The 21,784-nt window shown below is 36.4% G+C and overlaps 1 long non-coding RNA gene across 2 annotated transcripts in view; it reads right to left on the bottom strand.

Annotated features, from left to right (window-relative positions):
* The window catches only part of LOC127478755 (uncharacterized), a 48,724-nt gene that overhangs the window by 21,187 nt on the left and 5,753 nt on the right, over positions 1–21,784 (bottom strand). For both annotated transcript variants that reach the window (XR_007907330.1, XR_007907329.1), the window contains exons 3-6: positions 17,459–17,563; positions 3,944–3,978; positions 1,470–1,521; positions 1,224–1,306 (exon numbers count right to left, since the gene is read on the bottom strand). This is a non-coding gene — a long non-coding RNA (uncharacterized LOC127478755). The remainder of the gene's footprint in view (positions 1–1,223; positions 1,307–1,469; positions 1,522–3,943; positions 3,979–17,458; positions 17,564–21,784) is intronic.

The following is a 21,784-nucleotide window of genomic DNA, read 5'->3' as shown; positions in this document are numbered from 1 at the left end:
ATGCCAGGAAGAAAAAGAAGAAGAAAAAATGAACTGCTTTGTAAAAACTCTGTTCCTTAAAAAATTCTCTACAAGGACTGAAACATTAGAACAGCAAACACATGAAAAGTACATCCAAAAGAACAGAAGATCAGATCTGGATCCATTTTGACTTGCACCAAGGGTTTATTTAGCCAAGGCACTTTAGCAGCTGCCATTAGAGATAAACACAGATCAGACTAACCCAGGGAAAGTTCTCTGTTTCACACAGTGCTTGCCATGAGATGTTTGGTGTTAGAGAAGAGGTAGCATCTGTCACAACTTTATACTGAGGTGGTTTGAGGATTTGCACCATGCTATTATATGACCCAATTTTTCAGAACGTGCCAGCTGGCAAATCCGAATCTCCTTGAATTTACTAATATTGGAGACCAATTCTTAACTGTAAAACTGCTCAGATCATCAAGAACTAAGCTTTGTCAGTAGAGGCAAATAAAGAGAATTAGAATGCTTTCTTTCCTCTTTCACATTTGCATTTGGATTTTGCTATTCCAAGGAAAGAAAACACTGTTCTCAAATATGTCATGCACAGAGACAACAATTTATAACATGAATGCTAATAAATAGCTTTTCTTGTAATTCTTCCAGTTTCACCTGTCTCCCTACTCTTAACTAAAAACATTTACAGGAGCTAAACCAGTAGTCTTTTCAGTGTCCATTTCAATGAAGTCACTAATAGCTTAGAGAAATGCCCTGAGTGCTCTCTTGTGTGCTGGTAAGAAGACAGCTATGTATTTATCAAGAAAAGAATGTTTTTTCAGTAGTAAACTCTATTTCAGTAAATATTTTAATTTTTTTTTCCGGAGTAAAACTCATTCTGTCATTAAATACATTATTCATTTAAGAGCATGAGAATAAGGTATTTCCAAATATCCTGCGAAATACCTACACCTACCTGCATCCCAGTTTTTTGGATTTCGGTGCTACAACTCAGGAACAGTTCAAAGTGTGATTACTTTGGAATGTTCAGATGACAACTGTGCAGGCTACATCAAACTGACATGATTTTTCTTTGCAGTTTGCTTGCAGAAGGAATCTCTGTTATAGGTCAGGTTTTTCCTTCCTATCTTCTCAATGGTAGAGGTTACAGCTGGACATTTTTTATGTAACTTATATTTAACTCAGAAATATTAATTTAAATTAAAAATAAGAATGAACATTACCAAATTCATTACATTACATACCTTTATCTAAAGCCAAAGTGGATTCAATTGCTCAGAATATTCTGAATCTGTACAAGCCCACATCCTGTCTGTCTCCAGAAGCACTGTCAAGCAAATATTAAACTCCATCTTTATAAGTGGTTTAGTGAGGGAAAAAAACCCAAACCAATGCACATTCTTCAGCTTTAAAGCAATGATCATAAAAATTCTCCATGATTTTAAGAATGTAGGGAAGAGACATTATGCATTTTCAATGCATTGATTTACCTTTGTGATGTGAGGCACTGGTCTGGGTCCAACACAGCAGGTAAGAGTGGTGCTTAAGGAAATAGAAGAGAAATACATTGAGAAGAAAGATTCTCTGCAAAGGGCAATCCTTGTAGAGAAGACAATGCTTCATTTGTGAAATAATAAACAAATTAATGGATATAATGCATGTGGAAATGCATAGAGAAGTTTAAAGAAACAAGGGAATTGCAGAGCAAACACACTGCCCCTCTCGTGAGGGCCATATCAGAGATCACCTGCTCATAGTGTGCTGTGCACTTCCTCCAAAAAAAGAAAGATAAATTCAGGCACCCTGCACTTTTCAGATCCTGATACCAAACCTACTGAAATTCATCGGTCCCTGACCTTAATGTGCTTTGAATCAGATCCTTAAGAGGAAAAAAAATGTATGCTTGAGAATATTCACTGCCATTCAAGCACTTCCAACACTTACCTTGACAGACAGTGTAACCCAAGCAATTATCCTGCAACGTTGTATGTAAATAATTATCAATTTATACTGTCCCTGCTCTGACCTCCTGTAATTAGGCTGATGAGGGGTCAGCAAGCAGACCTTACCAGACACTTGCCAACCCTATCTGCAGACTGGTGAATAAGAGTTTTGTTTAGCATTCCTTGAGTTCCCAGAGAACTACAGAGCACAACCACAGCGCCATTTAGAGTGAAACTCGTAGTTCCCAAATTCCAGTGTGAAACAATATTACTAATTTTAAGATTTGAACAGAAAGTATCTTTCTGAATATTTCTCCTTCAAGTGTTTTTGTCATTCTTAATCACAGATGTACCCATAAGGCAATAATATGTTTAAATACTTTTAGATGTTACTTGCTGTAGCTCTTTTTTCTGTTAGATTTTGGTACTGCAGAGAAGCACAGGAATGTGCCTGGAGAACCTTGATCTCTCCAAATTCTACAGGTTTGAAACACCTTCTGATACATTGGTTTCAGGTAAGATTGTCTCCTCTGCCTGTTTACTTGCCAGAATATTGTACTCAGCTTTACCTTCTATATTTCACACTGTAATATCAGAGAATAATCTTTTATTTGTGCTTGTGTTGTAAAAGTATATAGAGATCATATTATTTGATATTATTTTCTCCACATATTTCATTGAAATCTCAGCTGCCAGCTTCCCAGCACTGAGTACAGTACCTTTGAAGCTCAGTGTATCTGCCAACAACCTCTTATTTCAAAGCTTAAATTTCCAGTCATAACTCTAATCTGCAATTTTTCCTATGGTGCTATTCCACCTGCAGACTATGAAAGTTGAGTTCTGATAGAGGATTAAAGCATTAATAGTATTTATTTATATCTGCATCGATATAATTTTTGGGCAAAGAAAGCTCAAAGACTGAACTTTGAAGGGCTGTAGAGTTATTTAGCATTCCTATCCCTAATCTGTGTCATGCAGGAAGGTTTCCTCTTTCATCTTTCTAACAGAAAAATTGCTTAAAAATATTATTTGCCATTTTGGGATTTTAGGACGAGTAACAAGCGCAGATCTGAGAAACTGTCAAGGTAAATCACACACACAAAGAAGTGGCAACTTCCCACAGGTAAGAATTTTAAATCACAATTCTCCTGTGAATCCTAGAAATCATGATTCTCCTAGAAAATATTACTGGTTGGTTTCCCTTGTATTCATTTTTCCTTACAATAAATTCCCAGCAAATAACTCACTGATAGGTCAGATTTAATACACGAAGTCTGCCAGCACTCCTCACATGACATACCTCATACCATTCACTGGTATGAGAAAATAGTTTTAAAATTATCTCTACTTCTCATACTTCAAAGATTTGCAGGGAAAAAATGGTTATTCATCCAATATATTTAACAGAGTAACACAGAAATTTATGAGAAGCATTCACTTGGTAACTTTAAGAATGAAAGGAAAACTTGCAGTTTAACCCTATGATCTTCTCTGGCTTTCCTGTTTTCAGTGAACCTCAGAGAACTATTAAAACAACACAGGGTATTGCTGGTAGGCCATAGGAACTCCTTATTTCTGCTTTGAATCTGTATAGAAAATGAACTACAGAGGTCAATAAAAATCACTTTATTAGTTTGGTAAGTCTCAATATTCTCTTGATTTTGTTGTCTTAATAACATTTAATATTACTACACTGTATCTTTTTTTTTTCTCCTTAGTCTGTTTGCAAGTTTGGCTGATTAAAAGCTGGTATTAAAGTAACTAGTAAATCCTCAGGAATTGCTATCAGGGCTCAAAAAGGAAGTATAGACAGGATTTTATCTCCATCACAAGCTGTATCTGTCTTCCTATCCAAGATGCTATCCAGAGTAAAAGTGTGTGATCAGAAAGCAAAAGTACAGCAACTCCATACTAAAGGAAAATTATAATGTAAAATGAGCAGAATGCAACAGATGGAGACAACTGCTGTTACAGACCTATTATATTGCCTCCTCAATTCTGTATGAATATTTATTTCTCACCTGCTGGCTGGAAAGGTAAGTATTTCCTTCAAGGCCTAAAAGGAAGGAGAAAAAAGGGAAAATTAAATTTTAAATGGATTTTTTCCCAATGCTCACAAACCAAAATGAAGCATAGACTTAAATTTATTTTTTTCCTCCGTCCCTTCTATTTCTACTATTTTAATGAGAAACCAAAATGGAAGTACATTACTTTCCTCATTAGATTATCACATACCCATCATTTCAAGGGAAATAGTTTTTTCAGTCATTGAATGAGCAACGGGATGAATGAACCAACCAAACTTTTTTCAAAGCAATGGTAACCAAAGTATTGTTGACTTACACCTTGTTTTCAGCATAAAACTCAGCCTGAAGAAACTTAGTTTATAAGGATAAACCACTAATGAAACACAAATCCAGTATTTGAATCTTCTCAACTGCTCATCCTGCCCTTTTGGATATAAAACATAAAAACATAAAACCAATTCCAGCATAACATGAAAGAACAGAATTCTTCAAATGTTTTTGTATCTATAAAATGCACAGACTTTTGTAAAGCAATATAATGACATCTAGAGAAAAATAAAAACAGTTGCTCATGGTAATTATATGAGAGTGACAGAAAACCTAACAAGATTGGTTATTTCCTTTTAAATTCACCACTAGGTCTCCTGTAGCATAGAAGAAATTACAGAGGGAAGCAGCAAATATTCTGAATGATTAGTCTGTTATTACAGTTGAAAGTGCAATAATCTTTGCTAGATCATTTTCCAGACACCAACAAAGCTGCATCAGGAATATTTCAAAATCCAATATTGGTACACTGTCAGAGATTTTAATTTCATAACAAGCATTTTTTACATTTGCATCATTAGCATCATTTGCAGTTGCTAATGCTGCTTGTTCACAAATTAATGCAAAACTGACTATTTGCTTCCAGCCAACTACCCAGATAACATGATGAACATGAATCAGCATCGGGTGTAAAAGACATTTAAAAATATTTTTATAATTTCTATCCATCTGCAAAACTGGATTAACAACTCTGGGATATATTCCATTGTATCAGGTTCAGAAATCATGGAAACACTGATATCCCTGTAAAATTATTCTCTCTAAGTGGTGGAATTATAAGGATTTGAAAATGTCTCCAAACTATTAGTAGCTTCTTTTGTAATTTTGAGAATATCTTGATATGCAACTGAGTTGTGATTTTTGGAAACATATCAGAATAAGCAAGATAAAATTGGAAAGAAGCTTGTAGGCTGAATATTGCCTAGGCTTTTTTTCCACTATTTGAAAAATAATGAATATAAATTGATGGTGTATGTCCTTAAGTTCATGACACAGCACATTAACTGGAGAACAGATCCCAGTAAGGAATCAAACAAAAGTTATCCACTGAAATTCAGATCTAGAAATTTAGCAGAGTAGAAATCAGAAATAGAGATTGCAAAAAGTGGTAAATATTGTTTTGCGACTAACTGATTTCATGTTCTGATTTCAAGAAATGAAACGATCCCATTCCAAATCCAGCTGCTTTCTCTGGAATAACTATTGATTTCTGAGAAATCTGGAACTGTTAACGAGCACTGGATGTGGCAAGAGATTTATCTGCATGAGGAACATTGCAAATAAGTTCAGGTGAGTGTGTGCATGCTCATATAAGGAAATATTTTAATGTTCTTTTCTTAAAGCCGAGTGGTAGTATTTCAGCATTATGGTTAACATACTGTATGATTTTTAAGATATAATTGTCTTTTTAGCTACAGAGGAAAGGGTGGATTTGCTAATGTTTGTCAGACAACTGGCCCATTTTTAAATGATTGTTCTCTTGGCAAAGTCTGATATCAGGGGAACAGAACTGTAACATGCAGAGCATTGGACACTGCAGGAAATAGTGCAAACCAAGGCTCGATTACTCACCAACAGTTCCCGTAAACTTTTTATAGTTTAGGCACCACATAGCACGAATTCTTGTCTGTCAAGCCCTTATTGAAGAGAGTGGGAAGCAAGAATAGGTCACTCACTTATCCAAGTGATGGATTCCCCTGTGTTGGCTACAATACTTGCTACCAAGTCCACAGATTTGCTTCCATCTGTCTTGAAGAGCTATAAATGTCCCTGCTAAGTCCTATGATCCACTGTCAAGGTCTATATAGGGCATAAAGAAAGAAGGATGATGATTTCCTTGATGGAATCCCATCATCTACCTCCAAGCAACCTGTGAGATGTTAGCAGTGAAGGAATTTCTTCTTGCTCCCTGACCCTTAATAGGCAATTAGCTTTTACTTCTTAAAATTATAGCATGTTCCTTATTTTAGTTTATCTAACTTGAAGTGTTAATTATTGGTCACGAAATTACCCTTTTGAAAACTGCCCATAAGAATTTCATACTCTAAACTTCTGCATCTTCGATTTAAACAGATGGACTCCGAGCTTTTGAGTATCCTACTTTTTTTTTAAGTGTTATAGCTTTAATTATTAAAATATCAGTCTTATATTTAAGGATAAAATGTGTGTCTATATGTCTACACCAGTATTAATGGCATAGGATCAGAGCAGGTTAGCATTCAGCTAGGAGACACTTTGTCTCGGATCCCACAGTGGTCAAGTGTGATGCACACAAATTACAAATATGCTGCTGCTCTGAATGGTCTGTGATAGTGCTCCCAGCTCACAGAGCATTATCTGAGCACTATCAGAGTGCTCTGCAGCTCTTTCAAGTCCTGTCTACACACAGGTACTTCCTTTTCAACTGCAGCTGCCACACTGAGCAGAGCACGGGCCCTCACGGTGTGACCTGAGCTGACAGGGCTATTTGCTTGCCTGTATTTTCATAGGGACAGGGATGGCAGGAACCTCCCCTCTGAAGTCAGCAAATCCACACTCATTTACAGCAGACCAGGAGCTGGCTCTTAACATACTTAGCTGCTTCTTACATGGTTTATTTGTGGAAGGCTCAATAACTCTACTATCTGCTGAAGAGGAAAATGCACATCTAAGCATAAGAGAGCAACTTGAACATTGTTATTACAGCCGAGGTGCCACGTTCAGTGAGATCAATGCTCATATTAAGATGTTTGTTAATGAAACCCCCTGGCATATGGCTAATTTATGCTTCTCAAGCAGCTCCTGCAGGCTGGCTACTGTGACTGTCATAAAATATATAGGTGTGCAATTCATCTGGCTAGATTAAAATCGTGAACTCGTAGCAAGCACATCAAAGACAGCTTTATACCTGCTCTGTGGGTCTGCACAGCAAAGATAGAAAATGCAATTTCACTAACTCTCTTATTTAATTAAAGAAAGGAAAAAGAAAAACAAGTGGAGCTGTTATAAGAGTATCAATCCCACCTGATTTACAGGACTTTGATGATCAAATTCAGTACTAAGTATATCAGAACTAGGTAAGCCATTGAGAGAACCAAATTGGCTGACTGGCATCCCAGTGGGCAGATTAATCCCTGTGAACTCTTCCATTGAGTGTATACTGCCCAATCCTCTAAAATGGTACTTTTTGTAGTATAAGAGACCTGAGTGATTTTTGTAATTAAAAGTATTTTAATAATCTATTCCTCAGCTAGAAGGACCTACAGTCAAAATGTCAACTTTAATCTTGTTTTGGTATCAGGCTTCTTCTTAAAAAAGATTCTCCCTACACTGAAGCAGCCCTAAATTTGTTTCTGTTAAGAGGTGGGGAGACTGATTGCAGAAATGACTAAGCTATTTTTTGCTACAGGTATTTCAGTTTTTCTCTGAAATCTAATTTCAGCAAACAGGTACATGCCAGTAAGGAACACAGAGGAACCACGACCTAGAGAACACTAGAGAAGATGAATATTTAAAATATGGGCAGATGAGGTGGCCTCTGTAGACTCAGTCAGAGCTGGGGCATGGATATGAGCAAATGACATTAACAGGCTGTTGGCTATTTTCAGGTGGCACTCTGCCACCACCTTTGCTCTTTCCCTCACTGGAGACAAAAGGTTCACTGCAGAGGATAAAAATAAATGAAAATTTGCATGTTCTGATACAAAAATCTCCAAATCCTGAGCAGTGCCTGTATATTTTGCATTATAATGACTTGGAGCCTTGGAGCTCAGAAACCATGGGAGCCTTAAGCAGAGGCAATTCACTCCTTCAGTGACACTGATAAAATCTGTTGATGCCAGGAAGAGTTCTAAAAAACCCTGCTGAATCCCTGAAGGGCATTAACCCTTGTTAATGGCAGAAATTTGAGATCTGTGATCATGGTACAGCACAATATATTGTTTCCAGTCAATCCATCTGAATGCTGGTGTTTCTCAAAGTACAGTTCCCTTCTGGGATAAACTGCCCAGAATTATAGATTTTGGGAACAACCTGCCTGCTCAGTGACATTGGTATTCCTGTCAGCTTCTGTGCCAACAGCAGCAGGAAAGCTGAAGAGAATGCCAATGAAGCAGGAGAGCTGCTTCATTACATGTTTTGGTGGATTTGAATCAGAATTCTACATGTTCTCAATTAGTAGGAAAATTTGAAATTGCAACTTTAGGCAGATCTAGATCAAAACAAAAATCAGTAAAACTCGAAATTTTCTGTGAAACAGCAATCCTGTTCCTTCTATTGGCTTTATTATTCACATCAAAAAGATCTGTGGAAACAGCAAGAACAAATTTTCATTTCATCCTGCCATAGTGCTGGGCAGAGTTGCAAGTTTCCAAGTCATGTTCTCGTCCTCGTGCTATACAAAATAGGATTTTATCAGTATGAACAAGTCACAATGAGAAGCAAAAGAAAATAAACCAGTAGGCTATACCTACTCCTGAAAGGTGAGCTCTCTGCATAAATGCTTCTGTTGAAAAACATACCCCTAAAAGTGAAAAGAATCTAAAATGTGGGATATACAAATGTGTTATTTATGCCACAGTGCTTTTATTCATTGCATCAATAATTTTGCTTGCAGAGACACAGGTAGATGATTACCTTTAAAAGGAGTCCTGGTGCTCTATTTGTAGCAGGTTGAATTTCATCATAAAAATATCAATTTTCTCATGTTGCCTCAAGCTTAAATAGCCAATACCATCTTAAAGAAGATATTTACAGATGGATAAACTCTAGCTTTTGCAAGCTGCACAGGTCTGACTCTCTGGAAATTTGTTAAGAGGGTGGTACTGATTCAAGTGCTTCAAGTCAGTGTGATCAAGAAAACACTTTAAAATCACAGTTTACTACTAAATCCACTTACTTTTTGCTAACTATTTAGTCTTTTATAGAATTATCATACCACATAAGAATAAATCTTTATATGAGTGTCCTTGTTTTGATGAGGGTCTACTCTTGAATTACCATCCCCTGAGTTATTTAAAAGATGTGTAGATGTGGCACTTGGGGACATGGTTTAGTGGTGGGATTGGCAGTGCTGGGATAATGGTTGGACTTGATAATCTTAAAGCTCTTTTCCAACCTAAAGGATTCTATGGTTCTCTGATCTGCTACGTGGCTGAAATATTAACTTACTCCACGCTGGAAATACCCTCTTAAAAATGTTTCTATTTAAACAGATTGCCCTTTTCTTTCTTCTGAAACTCTTTATCCAAGTGTTCACTACGTCCTTGCATCACTGTGAATATATAACTTATATAGAATTTGTATTTATACACAGTATTTCAGAGGATTTGGCAGGAAATAAAAATACATAAACCCAATAATTCCAAACAGAAAAGTTATTCATTAACTACTTGAAGAAAAAAACAGAAAATACATTGTTGGAATAAATTTATCACATGTGAATTTTAGGTAAGTTTTACACCTTCTTTTTGGGTCTTTTGTCTTTATATGAAGGAAAAGAAATTCAATATACAATTTCAGTTTTATTGCCTTTGTACTATTCCCATCAAATAAATCCAGCTATGTGAAGGTCTTTCTCTGCTTTTTAAAAAGATCACTCTTGAAATGAAACTTTCTTCTCATTTCAGTGCTACATAGCCTGTTTTAATAAAGAATTTTGCTCCCGATTGAGAGCATTTTGATGAAATAATACAATTGCTTTTGTTTGCCATTTAATTTACCAGTGGATCGATAGAGTTGGACATAACTACTTTTGGTATTAAAAGTCACAAATTCTAGGGGAAATGGAGGTTAAATCGTAAACAAAATATTTCATTGGCATTGATCTGAAAAGCAGACTGACAGGATTGCTAAAAAATCATCCGCTTGCAATTATAAATCTCCCCAAACCGACAAGAGATGGATTTGATTATTTTGCTTTGAAAGGGGTCATTCCTTTAAAGCTGCAAGACTTTATCAATTTATAAAAGATTAAATGAACCATGTTTTCCTTTGCTTCCTGTCACAACTCCTTTTTCATGATTACCCAGGCTAGATCAGGTTATGAGAATGACTGATTATTTTCCTCTCTATTTTAGGCAACCTCACATTAAGAGAATTTATGACCCATGCTGGATCATTTGTGATACAAAGATTACAGGTAACCTGAACTTACTTAATGTACTGTGATACAGTGCCAACAAGTAGAGCTACTCCTAACGCCACAGCATGAAAAAATTCCCCAATTTCATCCACCAATATCCATCCAGACAATATCCAAAGTTACAGTTGCAGTTTATTTCTTTAAATGAATGAGAATTTTTATGTACCCTGTAGCTAACAAAAATACTGCCTTTTTAACCTAATTTCCCCCCTCTTCTCTCTTGCTCCAAGAGAAATAGGAGTAGACCAGTTCTTTAGATAACATTGATTGCTCTATTTCAGTCACTAACTGGGTACACTTTAAATTGGCAGAGCAAAGGGAACAATTTCCTAAGCAAGCATCACACCTTATAAACCTCTGCATGGTAAAAGGGAATCCTTGTCTGAAAAGCACCTTTCAGATGGTCATTATTTGGGTTCCCACCTTATCAAAATGTTACAACTGTGGTTATATTTTGGATGCTGATACCCTTACCAACAGACAACTGTGGTTATATTTTGGATGCTGATACCCTTACCAGCAGAACAGCTCACACCCAGCCCCAGCAGATCAATCCCTCTGCTGTGCTGATGTCTAAGCTCTCCAGGAACGACAGAATTCTCTGCCTCGTGCCAAGTACCCAGAAGGCACAAATTCCTCTCTAGAACCAATTTTCTTTCAGCAGCTTTGACAGCCAGGATAGGGGCAAAAACCTGTGGCAAGCCAGGAGAGAGCAAGACTGGTGGGATAATGGCTAAACCCCAGTTCCTTGTGCAGCTGTGGCACAGCCTTCACACTGCTGCTCATTGCAGTGATGAATTCCTGCAGTGGTTTCCTTGCAGCTTACAAGGCTGGGGAGAGGTGTGGTGGACTGATGGGTGATGGTATGTCTGTAAGTATGAGTACAAACCAAGCCTGAATACCTTACATGTATATATATATATAACAGTTAATGAAATCATATACAAATACTGCTTTTTAAATTACTTTGATCTGTTCCTGCACATATAAAGGTAGCAGGTGTCCTACTCTTGTAGCTGAAATACACCAAAAAAAACCCCAAGCAGATGAAACTTAAATATGGTAACATTTTTGTAACAATTATAACATTGTCAAGGTACTTTGTTTCTTAAGCTTGTAAATAGTATGAGGAAACTGTTTTCTGCATATGCTGAAAACATGAGCAAGGGCCTATAAATTTTACACATCCCATTTATGTTATAATGGAATTTAATCTTGCTATAGCAGTTTGGAGCAACCTTAGTGACATTTTTTTCTGTGACCCCCTCTACAAGAAGAAAGAACAAAAATCATAAGAAATGTCTGCAAAAATGTTTGCTTGTCTCCAGCTGTTTAGTACTGACATTCTAGCATTGAAACTTACATTCAGGCAAAACCCCTCCTCTTAAAAATTCCACTTCAGCTGTTCAAACTGTCCTTAACTTACATTGAAATAAAAGAGGTTATGCTACAAAAAGTAGTTTCAGTTACACTTATGCTTTATTTTTATGCACTAGACTGTTTACAGGAATTCAGTCTAATAAGAGTCAGCTCAGTTAAAAATTACTTTACCAGCACTTAATTCAGCTTTTTATCCCCACTTTTTTGATTTTGATCCCTTACAGTCACTCTAAGCATATTTATGTCCATATTTCAAAGTTTCCTGTATTCTCAAAGCTACTGAAGCAGCTGATGTTTTATAGCATTATGTTAGCAACTCATCAATTTTTTATAATTATATTTCCAGTAGTCTACTCCCATCACTCCACATATGATTATCTGCCTGAGGCCACCACTCAGAACCATCCTCTTTTAGTGCACAGGTCAGCAAGACTTTGCTCCTTCTTGGCTGATTTTTTTTCCCAATTGTGTTTCAATTTTTTTGCTTAGTCACCCACAAACCAGAACTTAGTAAAAATAAGTAAAAATGTACATTATTGGATTAATTACTAAATAGTATTTCAGCTTTGTGTTTAGCAGCAAGGCTCAGTGCAGGCAAAAGTTAGAAACTTGTGGGGGCTCAGAAAAATGACAGGGATACTTTTTTATTGCAAATTAGTCCATACAGGTCTCGTTAAAAGGGTCAAGCTTCAGAGGAAAAGCACAAGTCATGAAAACAGATCACTGGAGGAATGTATGTAAGTACTCCAAGCAATGAGAGAGAATGATGCTCTTGGCTTGCTAGTGGGAAATGTCAAAGAAAAAGAATCAGCATCACAGTGGAAGTTATTTCTCTTGGATAAAAGAGCAGCAAAGCAGCTAAGTGCTTGTTCAGAGAGGAGCAGGGACATAGAACTGCTTTTTTCACCTTTAAATACCTAAGATAGCAATTTTATTTCTTCTGCACAGGTTTCTATAGACCAGCAAAAAAATATTGTTACTCTTCACGCTCCATACAGAAGCAACTTTTGACTTCTGATCTCCACTCTGTATCTTAGTAATTTTTGTTCTTAAAAAAAGTGTGGGAACATGCATCCACTTTCCTACATACATTTTACTGGTTGAATAACACTGTCTGCTAAAATCCAAGAAAAATAAGCCAAAAAAATCTCTGCATTGCTATGGCACATAATAAAAAATAACAAAACCTGTTTTCCTGTCATCTTAGGTATTTTTACATTGCTCATTAGAAATTAATGGTATTAATGCCATAAATTCCAGAGCCCAAGGTTAATCTGGTTGCATAAATGTATGATGATTGCTATTTTAGAACTTCTACTGATTTCTGGCATAGGAATGGCAGATATTATCCAATTTTTTATGATTATATTTGTGGTCAATAGAAAAAATATTTGCTAACATGGTTCTTGAACTTTTTAAAAGCGATTATTGTTTTTGCTCAGATGTAAAGGCATTTACAGCCAAAGGAACCAGTGAACATACATAAAGGGTACATGGCAGAACTCTTTCCTCTGAAAATCCATCCCTCTTTCTGCCAGCAGCATTGAGAGAATGCTGCCACCATTTTCTGCTTCTATATCATTGGGAGACCCCCCAGTCTCAGTGAGGTTGTGATGACCCCAGGAACGGAAACTGTTTGCTTTCACGCATTCATTTTGATGCTGGATTGATTTGTTTTCATGTAAAACTACAGTAGTAATATGCTTGAGTTGTATAAATCTGGAAGCCATGTATATTTTCATTTATACATAATCACATTTTAATGACAACCATGATAGGTATGTATGTGAGATTGGTAAGTGTGGCATTTTGCAGTGTCATCTTTCTGAAGATGTATTTTCTTGTTAAATTATTTCATTTATATCAAGCCCTCTGAGCTTACTGTGACCTCACTTTCAGGCAGTCAGCAAAAGCAATAAACAAAGAAGCTTTGCACAGCACATTTCCCTTTTCACTTAGCTGCTTACAAAGCCATCATTCAAAGATTGTTTTGGAAACATTTGTCTGACTCGCTAAAATTGAAAGGAGGATTACTCAGGAACAGGAGGGAGGAGGAACAGCACAACATGCAGGGAAGAGATGGAGTGGCTTCTGAGACACATCAGTGCCTAGCCTATAGTGTTGTCTGCAGAGCAACAAACTGGCATTATTGAAAGAATTAAACCCAAAATTTAAGACTGATGGTATGATTGGGGGTTTGATTAATATAAGTAGGTTTGCTGACAGAATTACAAACTAATCCTCTCATAGAAACTACAGCTCTGAAAACATTTTACAAAGTAAGTGACATCTTTATCAGTACTTTATAAATGGGGTAACTGCCATGAGATAATCAAATCCTTATGTTATTCAGCAGGCCAATGATAGACTTCAAAATAAAAGTTAAACTCTGTACATCCTGTATCAGTGATGAATTCATGGACTTTCTCCTTTAAAGAAATTAATGTGACAGGATTTAGAGAAGTTTAATTAACCTATCTATGGTTGGTTTGTTGTTTTGTTTGGTTGGTTTTTGGTTTGGTTTGTTTTTTTTTCCTGGGGTACATATTCAAGTACGGATTTAGAAGGGAATCAGGAGTTTTCTCTCTGAAAACAGACCAAGATTTAGGAACAAAAGACAGCTGAAAGGGGAGTGTGTGTCTGGGAAAGAATTAGAGCTCCCTGTTCTCTATGGCCATCAGCTGAACAGGCAGGTTGCCAGAACAGGAGCACTGGGTTTGTGTTTGGGGGAATGGGATCCAGGTATTCTCTCTTTGAAGTAGAGGCTGTTGAGAATTTGTGCTTTGCAAAGCTGTTGCAAGAACAGCTCCATCTTTTTCCCCCATGACTGAATTACACTTGCAAGCCAGATTTGAGTTTATATGCACACAGAAGCAGAACCCACTCTTATACACAGAATACCACTTAAAATACTTATGTTAATTACCTTTTAAAACTCGCAAACTCTTGACCTGTATCTAATGTGACAGCAAATCCTCTTCAGTTCTTGATAATCCTTTAAACCAATTGTTCTTGTAGAAAAGAGTTTGACAATGATATCGAAGAAATGACCTTTTCTTCACCCATTTTCCAAACCCATTTGTCATTGAGAGCTCTGCAAATCAGGCTGTATCAATCCCATTACACTACAATATATCATACCATGTACTAAGGTATGAATGATATAAGCTAAGATTAGATGTCATAACCACACATATTACTAAGATACTTGAGAAGCCAGAAGACCACATTCTTATCTGATATGAAGTGACTTGTTTGGGGAGGTCTGGGGGATTTTCTCTCTGGGGAGACACTACAAGATAGGATATGCTTTATCTGCCAACATTGCACCATTACATTTGATGATGTGTCATTTGCTGTATCATCACGTGTACACGTGTAACATGAGCAGATTCAACATGGATTCCTCTGTGGATGTTTGACTAGCCACGGAAAATCACCTCCTGTAAGAGCAGCTGGTGGAAGCTGATCTAAGGAAAACTGAAATGGTGAGGTTTGGAAAAGAAAATGTTTCAAAAGTTGTCTCAAAGCTTTCAGTTTCTATTTGTTAATCTAGTGCATGTGCCTGGGTCTTGTTGGATCCCTCCTAAACTTGGGCATTCACAATCAATTAATCTTCAAAATGAGCATTTGTCCTTCCATTGTATCAGTTCAACCCTGCCTAAGGACAGTTTCCTGTAGCAGTCTCTGTATTTGTCATTGTATCTTTGTGCCCAAATGAAGAAGACACAGCATAACTTCTCTAGTAACAGTAAGCCTATGCCTGTGCTATATATATAGATAAGTTAAAGGCATATATATGCCTGTGCTATATATAGAGATAAGTTACAGCTTGACAATATAATCTAACAACTTCATGTGAGGGGAAAAATGGCTTTTGGTATTCCCATTTAACAGGCAGGTCTAAAAAGGAATGAACTGGACATAATTTCACCTCTTCTAAGGGATGGAAATGTATGTCATTTATACTGTCATATAAACGACAATAAAAAAATTAAGAATATAAGACTATAAAAATATAGCAAAAATTAATTAAATATTATAATTACAAAATGTAAATAAATACATAGGAACTATCTAAGTTTTTCTCCATTTAAACTTTAAAACCAAGTTTATCTTCCACTGGAAAAATGTCCATTAAAATAGGCTGTAATATTATAAATACGTGTATACAAAACCCAAGTCATACTCTTTGATGTCTCCCATGAGATTTCTACCTAAATAAAATCAAAGTTTAGGTGTGATGGTTTTATTTCTTTGCATAATAAAATCTCTCATGCTAATGCCTTATAAACCCTACAGAACTTCAGCCCAACAAATCAGGTAAGTTAACACACACCCAAACTTCTGGATTTTCATTCGAAATTATTCTCTGCATTTTTTGTAGTATGTTTAAAAGACAAATGGCTTCAGGTTAGTCAAAAGAGCCCAGGACATTTACAAATACTGCAAAGAAAAAATATGCCATTTCTGAAATGAAAATAAATTAGTCTTAGGTACTTAAACCCCCACACTCACACAGTCAGACCAGGTTTCTTTACTGGCTTGGTCTCAGTTTTCCCATAGCAGAGTCTTGACATCCTGGTATTCAAAATAATTTAATCATGGGGCAATAAAAAAATAACAGCTAGAGATGGGTGCCTCAGGGGAGAGAACCCCAACAAAAGAAACCCTGGCTCTTATACCATCACAGTTTTGAAGATTTTACTAGCAGACTTTAAGGTTTAGAGAAGAATTCTCAAGGAAAAAAGAAAAAAAAAAAAGAGGCCTACATTACATTTAACAAGGAGAAAAGGAAAAAAACCATCTTTTGCAAAAGATGCAGTTCAATAAAAGTCAAATGTCAAATATATAAAGACTGACTGGTACCTGAAAAACAAGTGCTGTGAAGAGAAACCTGCTGTGCAAAGGAGGAAATAGAAAGCACAACTATGACACCTTGACCATGTTTCAGAATAAGCACTCATGAATATATTCACCCACCTTGTGTTATAGCTCATCCAACAGTATATCTGTGTGTATGAGTAATAGACACTGACATGGATGTATTTTTTCTGTGTGCTAAAACAGTCACACAGAAAAGAAACACCTCAAATCAATCTTCTAAAATTTCACCTTCTGAAATGTTTGAAGTTGGTCACATTCACCTATTAGTTCCAGTGTTTAAATAAGGACTTATAGTAAGGATGTTCTTGTATGATATTGTAAATAATGAAAGTTTATAAATAGCTTCTGTTTCATTATTCTGTGTCTTCTAGTGACATCCCAAGGATAAGTCAAATTATGAAACTAATTGCAGACTGTAAAAAAAGAAATAATTATCTTTGTAATAGAAAACATTTCTGTAGCTTGTGTAGGTTGTTCGAGCCAATTTTTGCTTCATTAATCGAAGTAGTTATTCAGCATACATTAATTCAGTCCCCAGAATTTAGCAGTGGCAAGCAATCAATAAAAATAAATGAATATTGATATGGCAGGACTTTCACGATATGGTATTTATAGCGCCCCTGAAGCAAGTCAGAGCCTACATTAAAAGATCAATAAACTAATGCAACAGCTAACGCCCTGCATCCAGAGAGTCATGGTGGCAGGGGAGGAGAGGAAGGAAGCTAAATATTTATTCCTGTGTTTCTGATGAGATGGCAGAACTTCTGTAAGATTGAAACGAGGACATTGATTACCTTTCCAGGGGAGTCCAAGGCTACTTTACCCTGCTCAGTCAACATCCCTACATCAGCAAAGGGCCTCCTCTTCCCTCAGGTTTCTGTGCTCCTGTGAGTTGTTCTCTGAAAGAGAAGGAAAAAACATCCCATTTTTGTTCTGCAACGACACAGCTCTTTGAATTTGATATGCTGCTGAACTCACTGCTTTGCTTTCGAAATGGGAGAAAAATTATAATAAAATCAGGTTATTTTCTCTGAAGTAAAAAAAAAAACCTAGTCAATGAAAATACCAGGGTAAATGAGGTCATACAGGAACTTCAGTAGCAGCTGTCAAAAATCTTGTGGTCAAACCTTTAATCAAATGTTAGATTTTATTTAATAAATATAATGTGTGGATACGTATGCACATATAAAATCCTTGTATTAATGTAAAATCGTATTTGACAGTCAGGATTTAAAAGTCAAAGTAGTGAGGGATTTTAGACTGTATTTATTAAAGAACATATGAAAAATAGTTAATGCCTTTAAAACATATGACTTGATAATGCAACCTAAGAATGTGTGATTTGACAAAACACACTTAATTAAAAAAAACTACTTCACTTCCAAATAACTTTCTTCACATTTTTCATTAGCTTAAATTTAGTTTGAAAACTGTCAAATCTGATATTTTACTACTGTAATTTACGTATTTTACTGCTGTATGTGAAAAGAGAATGAAAACAACACAGGAAAAAAGTTAACTATTTTTCATAAGATAGATATCCTTCTCAAGCTTTTTTTCAAAATGAGTGTTTCAATAATTTCACCCTCAACAAAACAAACATTCTCCCCAGAGTTTAAACCAGGCTCTTTAAAATCAAAGTATTTTCAAACTTTTTTACCCAAAGTGTTTCAGCCTTGCCTACCCTACAGACCATCTGCCTTCACTCAAATTTTTATTTTCTATCCTGTTGTTTTGTCTTGAAAACTTGATTCCAAGGCTGACCTGTTCAGTAATGGTGACTTATTAAGGTAACAGTCTTTAGCATCATGAACTGCCTTCCAGTCCACACTGTGAAGCTGGGTGAGAGATTTTAAAAGTGTGTCACTACTATTAAAGCACAAAAAGGTCTATCTATGAGCTGCAGCACAGCTAAACAACTGCTGTGAGAACCTCTCCAATGGACAAGAGTCCTCACTCACCCCAGATTTTCAGGCTGATATTTGTAGAGAGTAATAGAATTTTTTAGGTAGCTATGATTTGAGATCACTTTTCATTGCTGGATTTGTTGGGTGTTTTTAAAGAATGAGAGTTGAGACCACTGATCTCATCCTCTTGATTTTGAAGCATTGTAATCTGTCTTTAAAAAGGGTAGTTCTGTTTAAATGAAGGTTTAAATTCATGTCTGGAAATAATGTAATCAAAGGAATAGGAATACAGTCTTTGCTCAAACTTCCAATATTTTGACAAGATATAGGAGCTGATTCTGTTTCTAAATGGTGGTACTGAAATTAAGATTGATGAGTAAGTATTAGAAGAAAATAACTTCAAGTTACCTGCAATAGTATTTAATTGCATCATTTAAATTCTTAAGCATTTCAATTTTATATTCATTCAGGGTTTTGCATAATTAATTTGCAGATTTCCAGAATGCATTAGGATGAAACTTTTAAATGGATGGATGGTTATTAATGGATGATATAAATATATTATTCATTATTTTTGGTTGTCATTGTAAATTGCACTGAGTACTTCTGAATGAATATTAAATTCAACATCATCCCCTGAATTCAAAAGCAAAATGCATCCTCAGTAATAATTTGTTGAAATACAGAATACTTCAGGTGTCATTTCATAATAAGTGCCCTGTAACAAAATGTTAACAACTGTTAATGTCACACTTTCCTTTTCTCAGGAAAATGGCAGGATCACCCAGGCAAAACTGAATTTCAAGTAGTCAACCTTTTCAAAGATGTCAACACTAGGCAGATCTGCTCTAGTTCAGAAATAAATTCTCAGAACTCTGATTACCTAAGCAATACTAACATTTGCAGGGCAACTGAATGCTATGTTAGAGAATAATTTCATTTATACCAAAAAAGTACTAGAGAACATATATAAGAAGATGGCCACAGAGAAATTCCATTAACTAAAGAAGAAAGGGGAAAAAGGTAGGAAAAAAAGGTAGTCTTTCAGGAGCTGTTTCCAGCAGGTAACACAGACATTCATAAACAATTCTCATCTGTTTTTAATGCTTCAGTTCTTACCCTATGTTATTCAGTACTATTGTCCACAAAATAAATGAAGAAATATCCTTATTCAAAGATTGGAACAATTAAAAAAAGCAATTAAAACCTAAGTTCTCTTTAAATGTGAGAAGAACTGGAAAATGTTGAAAACCATCATATTGATGGTATTTAGTGATGAAGTGATGGGTAGCAGCAAACAACAAGACACTCAGTAAGTAGACTCCTATCTAGGGAATGTTTCCAAAAGGGTTGATGACACCATGTGCAAGGGAGATCTACAGTAGGAATACAGTGGCAGAAGTGCCTAGAAAAATCTCAGAGATTTCTGCAAAGCTGCTTTTCAGTGTAGTCCATTGCTTACAGCTGTTTGTAGTGGGTCTGGCTCGGATGAAGTTAATTTTCTTCGCAGCAGCCTCTGTGGTGCTGTGTTTTGGATTTGGGACTCAAACAGTGCTAACACACCAGTGCTTTGGCTGTTGCTGCAGTGCTTACACAGCAGCAGGTTCTCTCACCTCCTCCCTGCTCAGTGAGTAGGCTGGGATGGCACAAGAAGCTGGGATGGCACACAGTGGATGCAGATGGCCTGAACTGACCTACGAGACATTCCTTACCTTATGACAGGCTCAAAAAGGAGAGCTTAGGGCACAGAGGAGGAGATGGAGATGTTCACAGTTATGGCACCCCAAGTAATTCTTATGAGCACTGAGGCCCTGCTTTCAATGCAGGAGCTAAGCATCCACCAGCTGATGGGAAGTATTGAACAAATCCCTTATTTTGCTCTGCTTATGCATGAAGCTTTGCCTCACTTACTAAATTGTCTCTACCTCGACCCACGAGTTCTCACTTTTGCTCATCCAATTCTCTCCCTATCTGGCTGAGGGGTGGGTGAGAGTGACTGGTGGGGGCTTGGCTGCTGGCCAGGGTCAACCCACTACATTATTTCAACTGGAGATTTAAAAAAACTCTTTCATGTAATGAATGCCTAGGAACAGAAGATGCATCTCTATGGCTGTTGGCAGGAACAAATCAGAGCTGCTGTCCCAAGGATCACATTGCATAATGATAAGCATTTTGTTTGCTACCTTAATGAAGCAGATCTCTGTTTGCTATTATTGAATGAACACTTCCATTATTAGTACTACTCCCTCAGTAAATTCTAAGCTGGGGTTGAAAAGCCATGGTACACACGTGTAATGAAGAAAGAGATCCTTCATAATTATTAACAGTCCAGGATGGACTAAATGGTCATCTCAGAAACACCAGGAGATTTCTCTGGTTGCCCTTGTTCTGCATAGAATGGCAGAGCTTGGTGCAGACTATGCTATTATCCTAAAAAATAATCTCTGATTTCATTTTAAGGTGCTTTACATTTGTTTTTTTCACATTCAGCTAAGCATGCTGTATTTGCAACAGATGTCATAATAAAAATTAGAAGAAAGGAAGAAACAGAGAAGTATTAAGTCTAACGTGATTCCCAGAGAGCAAAAGCCCTTCAAAAAACCCTTCTCCTTTTCCTAGATTTTTGTCTTCACTTAAATAATCCAACATAACCTGAATCCATATAATCTAGTTCAGGTGGAACAAAACCTTGTAGTAATGCTCAGTAAGCATTACTGCAGCCTGAACATCCAGGCCCTGCAGTTACACAGTATGTCTATGTCTGTTTAAAGGCAAATATACAGAAAGTGGAGAAAATACATCATACTTTAAAATATCTGATGTTTTCAGGCTTACAATTAAATGACAGGAGGACAATTATCCAAGTGGAAATTATCCCTTCCAGGACAGTGATGCAGAAAAGTAAGACAAGCACAGAAACGGAGTGGCTGTGCAAGAAATATACTGACATGACTTACTTTTCAAAAGTGCTAATGAGAAAGTAAGAGGCTGATGCTGAACCAGGCTTCATAATCAAAACTAATTTTCAAACCTTTTCTATCGCACAGTCTGTAATGAATGGAGAATTATCCTTGTACTGCTAGTTTTATGCCCTCATTTTTCTCTTTTAGACTGTGGCCAAATATTTCCATGAGCTGTCACTTCCTAGCTGATTAATCAATCAGGCAGTTTTGCATCTACATAATCAAACTAAGTAGTCCTTCAGAGACTTTC

This window comes from Manacus candei, unplaced genomic scaffold, assembly GCF_025592945.1.
Source record: "Manacus candei isolate 608988 ecotype Guabito, Panama unplaced genomic scaffold, ASM2559294v1 h1tg000062l, whole genome shotgun sequence".
In the NCBI taxonomy this organism is placed as follows: Eukaryota; Metazoa; Chordata; class Aves; order Passeriformes; family Pipridae; genus Manacus; species Manacus candei.
Note: the sequence above shows the minus strand (reverse complement) of the source record. Positions and strands in the feature narration are given on the sequence as shown.